The following is an 11,257-nucleotide window of genomic DNA, read 5'->3' on the forward strand; positions in this document are numbered from 1 at the left end:
TGTAAAACAATTTCTTTCTCCCTTAACACAGTTTCTTCCTGGAGACTGTTTTCAGTGGGAGATAATGCACAGAAGGTGTACAATACCACTAGTTGTCAAAGAAAAGAGGCTGGGGTCCCTTCTAGTGGGTGGTAGGTAAGAATTACTAATCCAATCTGCTTGAGTTAACTCAAAACAAGGATTAGTGTAAAGTTCCAGAATATGTTAATCTTCCTTTATAGAAGTAAACTTCGGCACTGCCACCAACCCCATGGTTTATAGTTCCTGGGAACAATGAGCCAATTAAACTTGAGAGGGAAAAAGAATCTTGCCCAAGTTTACTGATTGTTACCTAATACTTGGAGTTGCTTTGATTCTTGATTATTTGGCTTTGTGTCTAAGACACAGGAAATAAAACATCATTTATTATTCATTAGAATGTTCCTAAATACAGTATACCTCCTAATTAAACACATACTCTTGTGCGCTGGTATTTTTCTTCTCCTACCTTATTAAAGAGGCTGTTTAAAATGGCTTTTGTATATAGCTGATCTTGCTTTGCCAAATGTGTCCATCAATATTAATATACTTTTTTCAAAAACACATCTTTAGAGCTTACATGATTAATGAATGGAACAAATTGTTAGTTATTTGGATTTGACCCACTTGGTAGAGATTTTCAAATGGAAAAGTAGGTTCTTTTTTTCAGAGTAAAAACATAGGAAAGACTAGCAAAATATGTCGCCTTCTCCCTGTCAATTTGACACTCATTTTGGGGAATATTTTTGCATCTAAAATTGTTGACATTAACTTCATTTTAATTAAGCTTTTGATATCTGAAAAATTGAAGTTATTTGCTTTCATTTATTTATTTATTTGCTTTAGATAGGTAATGACTGGCTTACTGAAGTATTGGATCAGGAATAGAAGTTGCAGAATATCAATTACTTTGATCATTAGTGATCAGATAGTTATCTAAAAACTACTCAAATAACTCGATAACAACAACCAACATAAGGTACAGGAACACCTTACATATTCCCCTATTTAAGCATTTAAAATCAGTTTTAAGGTTTAGTTTGTGCTGCTTAAAACTAATAGGGACATACTCATGTAACATTTCAAGATATCCTAAGTTAGTGTATACGTTAAAATACCTTCTATGGAGATTTTTTTTTTTTAAGAACTTATTGGGAAACTAGTTTTTCAATTAATGAAATTGGCAATGAGATCACTATATTTTGAAATTCTGTATCTTTCAAAGAACATATTTTCATTATTAATTTAAATTTCAGGTGCCAGAATCATTTTTTAAAATAGTGTATTTAAATTTATTTTTACTATTCAGATTTAACAACTTGATAACTTGAGCCAAATTTCATTTTCTCTTAGCAGGTTTTTTATCTTGTTTTATTGTTCAACAGCAATTAAAGAAAGGAAACGAACACTGGAAAAGTTACTAAGGTTCAAAACGTCGATTCTCTTTTCTCATCAGTGTCCGTGTATAAACTCCCCACGCATCATCAGGAGCAGTCTCCCTCGAACAGGCTTACATGAATGCGGTTCAAGAACTTGGGCTTTTTGGTATAGAGAGTCTAGCAATGTTCTTGAAGATCTGGAAATTGTTTACATTCCAAGTATGTGAAAGTGTCTATGTGTTGTTGTTATTGTTGTGTGTGTTTGTGTGTGTAATTTTTGGATTTTATTTGCGATATCAGTATGCAAATATATTTATTACAAGTTGAGTCTCATTGAAATGAAAATGAAAAGGCAATACTATTCCTTTAATATGGTTCACTAACCCTGTTCACACTGAGTTACTGATGCTCAGTAGGAGTTTGCCAACACCAGTTCTACTCAACCCTTGATGATTATGGAGGATTTAATTATAATTGAAAATGTAAAGAAAAAAAAGACGAAATCTAATCCAAAAATCAATTTTGCATAGAATTTAATAACAGATAAAAGCTTAAAATTCCATAACTAACAAATGAGAAAGATCAGCACTAGGAAGTAAGACTTTAGTTTCCAGGATCCATCCCACTACCTGTGTAGATGCATCCCGACCTCGCTTGTTTCATCAACACATGACAAAGGCATTGGTCTCACATTGAGGCATGGTAAATACATTATGAAGTAAAGACAAACATAATAAACAGGACAAACACTGTGGGGCAAAGGCACAAACAAGGCTGCAAGCAAACAGTTTCTCCCTCTCTTGTATGTAGGCAGATTTCCCTGGAAACACAGTCACTAGTTTTTAGATTCTTGCTTTTTTTTTTCTTTTTTTTCCGAGACAGAGTCTTGCTCTCTCACCCAGGCTGGAGTGCAGTGGCGCGATCTTGGCTCACTGCAACCTCTGCCTCCAGGGTTCAAGCGATTCTCCTGCCTCAGCCTCCCAAGTAGCTGGGATTACAAGCATACGCCACCACGCTGACTAATTTTTGTCTTCTTAGTAGAGAGGTGGTTTCACCATGTTGGCCAGGCTGGTCTCGAACTCTTGACCTCGTGATCCACCCACCTCAGCCTCCCAAAGTGCTGGGATTACAGGTGTGAGGCACCGTGCCTGGCCCATATTCTTGCTTTTGTGCCCGCTGTGAAATGTATGGGTAACAGCCTTCAGTGGTTGCCCATGAAGTTAAAAGAGCTCAGGAATGGTTTATTTCTCAGATGCTTCTTCTGTATTTGCCACGCACACGAACAGAAAAACCACAGGAAAGAGTCAGTGAAGTTTCCTGCGTTTTTCCTTGTTTGGCTTGAATGCCCGCAATAGGGACTCAGGAGCGTCGATCTGCCCTCTGTTTTATTCATAATATGAACCTTCTGATACATTACAGAAAAAGTTAGCAAATATTATTTACAGTGTAGTATGTGTTTCCATTATGTTTTCTTGATGCAGCAATCTGGGTTATGAGAAAGCTGACATTTTAGTTGTTTTTTTTAAGCATGGACAGTGATAAAATATCAAGATTTATGAAAAGGCATCCACTTCAAGAAAAAGTTACTGCTACAGTTTTAAAGGATGACTTGAAATTGCTGGTATGTCCTTAATATTGAACCAGATTTTCCCATTAGGAGGCCATTAGGACTTCAATGACAATTTCAGTGTTCCCCAGCCAGGCCTCTTCACTAGGTTCTTCTGCAAATAAATAAACAGTCCCCCTCCCCAGTGTCCCGGCTGTCCCCAGGGGAGGAGCCCCTGGCTGGTGTGCAGGGCATCTGACTCCTTCTCCTTTGGGTAACACTAGTAATAATGTAACTGTATTACGGTCCTGGATGGAAAGGAGCAGCGGATCATTTGCTTGAAAACACGACCTTTTAATTTAAACAAAAGCCTTGAAAAAATAAAAGTGGGTCTTAAATGCAGTTTAATCAGTCAGGCGAGAGATGTCTAATGAAGCTGCCAGACGGATTTGTAGCCAGGCTGTCACTTCGGCCATCATGTTTACAGCTCCGGGAGTGAGATTAGCACTGGGTGAAGGCACAAACTTGGTCAAAATTTCCCGTGTCTGGGATGGCTGTAAATTTTGACAATTTGACAAATTATTTTGTTGCAGTGATGATGGTTTGGAAAACCTGACATGTAAGAATTTACTTCTTTGATCTTTGCTTCTTTCCACTGGCCCTAGAGAGCATTATATCATTGCAACAAAAGGTAACAACCAAAACCAAAACATTGATAAATGGATTTTTACATTATATATATATAAAATACTATTTCATCTAGTGCTTTCAAGGAAAACTTGCCATTTTGGCCCATACTTCAGCTAAAAGTTCTTTCCAAAGTTTTTTTTTATGGAGGAAAATCACCTGTGTATCAGTATGACAATATCATGTCATAGTTATCACATACAATTTGAATTTTCATTGCATTGTACCTTTTACCATCAGGAAAAATGCCATCCTGTCTGGGAAGTGTTTAAATAAGTATTGGGGAATTCAAGTCAGTATTTTACTGTATTAGTATTCTTTCTTAGCACTGTTAGACAAGCCAAATCATAATTTTCTTTTGAAACAAATGTGCCCTCAGTGTATACTTGAAAACATGCAATCAAAAGGAGTGGTCAGAAAACTTAAGAAGAATAGAAACTTTTTAATTATTGTTTTTCAGTAATTAAAAAAAATTTTCCTTTAATTGTTTTGAAAATTAAAGGAAAGGGAATAATTGCCCTGGGAAAAAAGAATGGTTGGGTCTTTTTATTTCTTTCCTTCTTTTTCGGGTTTGCCATATTTATTTGCTGCAAATGCCATGCAGTTGTGCATAAGCATTAATATTATCCACTTTGTTTCCTCTTAATAATACAGGGAAGCCTCAGCTTAATCTCTCACTCATTTCATGCCTAAAGCACAAGTGTATTGCTTTTGTTTTACTACATGTTTCATTCCATCTGTTGGGAGCCTGGTAAGTCAATATTTATCACATTTATAGATTCTGAATCACTAGGGGAAAAAAATCACTTCTGGGAAAAAATATGTGCGTCAATCATTCTCGACTATCTTAAAGTTTAAAAGTGTTGTCTCTGTGATGTTAACTTTGGTCTTTTGAGCTAAAATAATGCAGCTTGCATTATTTTTTAATTAAAGCAATTTTAAACTACATGTTTTCAAAATTTTTCATTTTCCCCAAACCTCTCTGTAATTGCCTTGTCATGATTATCATTTTCCTTTCACTGTTGCTTTCTATGGAAGCCCCAGGAAAGAGTTACTAAAAATTAAATTTCATGCTTGCATGTGTTTCTGTGATCTGCAGCGTGTATGATCTCTGAGTGGAAAACTTCTCTGAAAATAAATGGATTACCCTTTTTACTACACTGTCTGATGTCTCTTCAGCAGATAGCATTGCTTCCCTGTGATCTCTAACCCACCACAATTGAAATGACAAGCGTTGAAATGGGGGCCTCACGGTGGCGCCCTCTGCCTTTGCCGGCCCCTTCTGCAGCACCGAACGGTTCACACCGCAGAGCACCGGTTCTCAAACTGGAATAATGCCTGGACCCCCTTGGAAAGGATAGAATCATCTTCAGAAACCCCACAACACATCAGTGGAGTCCACTTTGAGAAATGCTGACCTAAAAATTAGAATCTTAGTCTATGAAAATGTCTTACATTTGAGAATTATCACTGCAAAGAAAAGTTCCATCTTTAGAACTGCTAAAAGGTTGAGTTTTTACATCTTTACTCTGCTATTGAAACAAAACTATTAAAATTATTTTAAATATCCTGAAAGTCTGACTCCTGAAAACGTGTCCATAGATCCCTGCTTGAAAAACCTGCCGGAGTACCTGCTTTTCCTTGCATTTGTTGGCAGAAGATGAGCGTTTGACCTTTTACAAACTGCTCTGTAAATATCATCATTGCTTAGTTTGTGAAAGACTAATGTGTTTCCACTAACAAAACTGTCTTTCCAGGGTTGCTGCTTTCTAGAATAATGCTTGTTTTCCTACTGGGCTTTCTGTTGCTGGTGTTTTTTTTAAAGGCAACCAAATTTGTCTAAGGGATTGCACTTTGAGGCAATCCAGGGACTCTTAATGAAGAACTGATGAGAAAGCCAAAGTCTCTGGTTGAAAAAAAAATGTGACAAAGTAGCAGATCTCAAAAATATTAACCAAGTAGATTCTCTCATATTTGGTACTTTAAACTCAAACTGCTTTCTAAACAATATTTGTAAGCAAATGTTAAAAGTATTTTTTTCCGGGATTACTGCTTCTATATTAAACAGATAATATGAACAAACGATAGAGTTGGCTTTTCTGTCCTCACAGCAATCAACAAGTGTGGACTTTTTCTTTTTAAGAAGAAACACCAAAATAAATGATTCCTCTAAAGGATCTAGTATTCTAAAAAGGGTGAATAAAGAAAGTTTAGAAGATCGATATTTCCGTAACATAACTCATATGTTCTTCTTTGTAACAGAGGAAGGAAATAAACCAGTTGATAGTACTATTTATAAAAGATCTTTGAATTAAAGTCTTTGGCTAGGAAAATCAAGCCATATTGCTCAAAGGTACTAGGTTTCCTTTAGTCCTTCATGGCTCTTGGAATTCTAATGAGCTTACAACCACAGGTGAAGCTGGCAAAGGTTATCTACCTTTGAGCCAATCCACACACCTGGAAAACAAATATATAATAGTTATTCATGCGCCACTGTGGGAATGTACCATAAAACCAACAGAAAGAAAAATAATAAACATGTCATACAATAAGCATATGCTATGATGCGTGGCTTCAGATTTTCAATAGCTGAGCTTTATTACAATAACCGCAACATGAACAGCTTTGGGAAACACAACAATAAGGTCAACATGTAGGCCAAAAGAATCCATCAGTCAAATGGTCTTCTTTTCAAAACCCAGCTATCTGTGTTGAGCTAGAGTTAAGTGCTTTGTACCAGAAGCCTTTGTTCATCCTAGCAGCTTCACAGATATAAATAAAGCTAGTGTGCCTGGACTGAAATTCATTTTTGATATGTCATTAAAGTTTTGTAAGTAAATTATTTATTATTAATCTCAGAAAGGATTCTATTTTAATTAACCTGATATGTGATCATGCTGTATATTCTAGAAGACCCCAAGTAATCTGTTATAAAAGCCTAAAAATTAGGAAAATGTGCATTTCCCAAGAGGCTCAACATGCCTTTTGTGTAAGAATTAGGTAGCAGTTCTTTTAGGTGGTTATTATTTGGTGGGCTTAAAATACTGCAGCAAAAATGATTTAAAATTTTTATATAAAATGAAAATTATGTCCTCAATTTCCTACAGTGTTGTTTTAAATTTTAAATCTTCAGCAATTTTCAAAAAAATTTAACCCTTTAGTAATTTCTTATAGTTTACATATATAATCCCACTGTGCTAATATTATTTTATTTAACCAGAATGTGGTAGCTAGAGACACGGATTTTGTTTCCTCTTCTCTTGTGTCCTCAGCACTTAGATCAGTACCTGACATGTACTAGGAACCCAATAAATATTTGTTGAATGAATGAATAAATGAATATTATGTTAAGCTGATAGAGGGCATACATTTTAGTGGTATTAATTACATGAAGATGGTAATTATGTTTATCAAAATAAAAACAGATACTGCCTTTTGGTGTTTGCACTTCCCTAAGTGTGAACCAGCAGCACCTGGCCTTTTAAAATATTCTTGCGTCTAGCAGAACTGATTTATTCTTCTCCGACTTGGAAAACTTTCTGCTTCCAAAGAAGATTTTTCTTAAATGAATCCTTACCAGGGAAATGTCTATTTTTAAGCAAACCATAAATAATTCATTAGTTTATATGATTGTTGCTTTGGCTCTTTCCCATAATATCTTTGTTTTTTTGTGAAGCCAGGGAGCGTGGTTTCACCTGTGATCTACAGAATTAAAGTGCAGGGTGTGTCTGATGTGTAAGAACCCCCACATGAATGTCTCATATCACCTACCGGGCATTAGCCTTTAGCTATACATGGAGGTTTTCTGGCAAAAAATAAATGAATAAGTAAATAAAGTGTCTACCAGACTTATAAAGAAGAATTAAGTATTTGCTCTTTTAGAAATTCATTCTATTATGAAATCTTAGCACTCAAATATGTCAAACCTTTTATTTTTCTGTGAAGTAGAATGGCATGCATACTAGGGACAAAAGAACCATTGGCAATGACTGAAATATTTAACAGTGCGGTCTAAGTGGAGGAGAGATATTTCAACTACAAGTAACCACTGTCCCCAGACTTGCATAAGGCACTTTGGGTAATTCAAAGCAGAGGAAAATAAGGGATCTGACTTACAGGACTTGTAGTGAATTGAGGAAGTAAAGCCCGCGTACATGTGCAAGCACACACACATACACACACACAAATTAATAGGAGAATAATTAAAAACAACACATGAATAATAATAATTGCAAGATGGCAAGATTAAAAGCTTATATAGAAATCCATGAGTACAAAGTGGCTTCCGAGAGTGGGATTCATCAGGAAAAGCCCTCTGAAGTAGTGGGATTTGAGCAGAGCTTGTTAAATGCAATATTTTATGTTGCCTTTTGTTCAACAAACATTTGTGAAGTGCCTCTGTGGGTTGGGTTCCGGGTTCGCAAAGGGCTGGGATGTCAAGATGAACAGGACAAGGTCAGATTCCCAAGTCTTGCTGTTCATTTTGCCATCAGCCCAGGCTATGTTCTTAATTATATCACAGAATTTTTAGTTCAATATTTCCAGATCTAGGGACTGATGCTGATTTTCTGGTCACTACAAGAGCAAGAAAAATTAGAAGAACAATTGAGGCTGTTTTCTAAGGTGGATCATCATAGCTGATGTAGAAAAGAAAACCCAAAAATTCTATACTAAAAGGAACATAACTGAGGTCTCAGGCACACGTGCCTGAAACTCATCTAGCAGTTTGGCCTATTCTATCTAGCAGTTTGGCCTATTCCATCAAAAAGTATCCAGGCCAATTATTTGCTATTTTGCTTACAAGATTTGCTTTATCGAACTTTTTAGTTAGTGGAGTGGTTGTTATACAGATGCAGATTTAAGTTTCCTCCAAATTTTCACCGATGTTTTCAATCTATAGTACTCATAATGTTATATTAAACAATTTTTAAGATTTTTGATTCTTTTCTTGGAGGAAGGTTTTTTTAGTTTTTTTGAATTGTCACATTTTAAAAACAAAAATTGCCTGTGACACACAAGTCCTTCTTTTTCTTCTAGCTGCCATACCCACCACTGACCACCCTCTGTGAGTATCTTTTCTGTGTATTTTCTGGCCTCTCTTCCCCAGACGTTTTCTGGTTGCTGCCCCCTCACTTCTCTGGTCTTTTATGATTGCATCTAAATGTTGCTAACTGTCAGAGGTCTTTGCCTAGTTCTACTGATGTATCCACAGCGTATTTCAAAATCCCTACTTAGTTTATTTAGTTTTCTCGCATCTCAAAACTAGTGTATCTGAAATTAGCCGGGCATCGTGGTGCACGCCTGTAGTCCCAGCTACTCTGGAGGCAGAGGCACAAGGATCGCTTGAACCCAGGAGGCAGAGGTTGCAGTGAGCCGAGATCATGCGACTGCACTCCAGCCTGGGCAACAGAGCGAGACCCTGTCTCAAAAAAAAGAAACCCCCAAAAACAACAAAAAAGCAGTGCATTCAATATGGAATTTACTCTGTTCTCTTCTAAATGTGCTTCCTTGTCTACTCACCCTTTCTTTGCCAGTGTTACCATTTTCCAACCTCCCCGCTGAAATGGTATCACATTTTGCAGGTTTTCTGCCTATTTTTCCAATACTTCTTTCTCAGTCTCTTTTGTCAGTCTTCTTCTGCCACCCACTCCCTGAACATGTGTTAGCTGGAGTTCTGTCCCAGCTTCTTCTTTCTTGTCACCCCCTTTGGTTTTCCATGGTGAGCTCTCTCAAACCTGTGTCTCCAGCCCAGATCCCCAAATCAATGTGTCCAACACTGTATTCATCATTTCTCCCCAATGCCACCCTCTCCCCCACTCACCACATGCACCTTCTTGTGTATTCAGTGGCTAGAATGAATGCCTGGCCATTCACTCCAGAAATCTGGGAATCACCCTTGACTCCTTCCCATACTCGCTTCCCACACTTGCTCAGCCCTATCAGTCAGACTTCTTTCGTGTCTCTGGAACATGAACTCTTCTCTCAACCCCTATTACCAGAGACTTATTTTAGGCCCTCATCAGTTCTTATCTGGATTTCCAAGATATCATCTTGGTTAATACTCATATCAGCCCATTTTCCAGAAGAAAAAAACTGAGGCTTAATGACATTAAGTAATTATTGCTTATTTTCAAATCTTGGCACTTGCTGGTGCCAAGATTTGAACATAGGAAGTCCAGCTCTAGGATCCTCACTCTTAAGCACAAATTATACCACTTCTCTGCTTTGGGAAAAGGAAGAGGGCAATTAGATGGTATATTCTATTTCTTTGCTACTCAAGTGTGGGCCAGAGTCCTGCAACATCACATTATCTGGGACTTTGCTAGAAATGCTGAATCTCAGAGCCACCCAGGCCTCCTGAATCAGAATCTGCAATTCAGCAACATGTCCAGGTGTTTCATGTGCTTGTGAAGCCCTGCTCTAGTCCAGGTGTGAAGAGTGCTGTGTAAGTGTATGTAATTAAAACCAACGCTAGCCTTCAGGCCCCCATTCTTTAATTTCCTCTCCAATAGACTTATCTGTGGTTTGAGGTAAGAATTTTTGTTTTAAGACAGAAGCACTTCTAACCAAAGGCAATGCATCTTTCTAACACAGCTCAAGAAAGCTTTGGGGACACATAAGAAGAGAAGTGGGAAACTGGGGTCACAGCTGTGTGACTTGAAGAATATTTGCTCACTTCAGGGTGCCAGCTCCATGCCCCGCCACACCGTGCACTGTTTTCTACCAATGCGAACAGGGGAAGGAATACATAAAGGCATTTCTAAGAGGGTGGCTAATATAGAGGGGAAATATAGCCCCTCCCATAGGTTTCTTACACTGGCCTGATGACTGAGTCGTACTCATTTATGATCATGAAACAGAGGAGAATAACCAAGACTCAAGTGTAGAGTGAGTTGGCAATAGATGTAATCACAAGACCCAAGAATTCCTAACTCTTATTCCCTGGCTGTAGCTATGGGACCACGCACGTGAAATCATCTTTTGTACTGATTATTGAGTCCTCCCTTATAAAAATCTTGCCCTGGGACTCCTTGTCTCCATCTCTGAGGCCACGCACGTGGAGGAAATAATGAATGCCACCTCATCTGCTGTGCAGGGGAAAGATTTACTTTCTGTATTTGCACTGACATCTATGGTCTGTGTCTGTAGTCTTCCTTGATGCCTCAGAACTATATCCAAAGGTTGCCATTGTCTTACAGCTTATATAAGAAAATCCTTATCTTGGCTTTACAATTAACACACAGTGCTAAACGGCAATATTGATGAGTTTGGGAAGAGAACCAGAAGTCTAGGGAAAATGTGAATGAATATCTTTCTTTAAAAGGCAGGCTTAGTGAAATTTATACCACTGGATCCAATCCCATTAAAACGGGTTGTAAAAAAATAAAGTTTCCATGCTGCTAAGCTGCTTTTATGTGGCCGTGGCATCTCTGCACGCAGCTTGTATGTTTGGGATGCTTCAATTCCAAATCCAGCTTGTGCAGAGGTAGACCTCAGATCCGCTGTCTGCACTTAGACATCTTCCAAGAGAAACACCCGCCAACTCAATCATTGTCTGACTAAGAGACCCTGGAGTCCTCAGATGGGGAAAAAGGAAAAGTTAAATCAAGCAATTTCATACGTACCT

The 11,257-nt window shown here is 37.7% G+C and overlaps 1 protein-coding gene across 1 annotated transcript in view; it reads right to left on the reverse strand.

Annotated features, from left to right (window-relative positions):
• NAA30 (N-alpha-acetyltransferase 30, NatC catalytic subunit) overlaps positions 1-11,257 on the reverse strand; it is an 834,104-nt gene that overhangs the window by 321,845 nt on the left and 501,002 nt on the right. The gene's annotated exons all lie outside the window — the stretch shown is intronic.

The sequence above is a fragment of the Macaca thibetana genome, chromosome 7 (assembly GCF_024542745.1).
Source record: "Macaca thibetana thibetana isolate TM-01 chromosome 7, ASM2454274v1, whole genome shotgun sequence".
NCBI classification, from domain to species: domain Eukaryota; kingdom Metazoa; phylum Chordata; class Mammalia; order Primates; family Cercopithecidae; genus Macaca; species Macaca thibetana.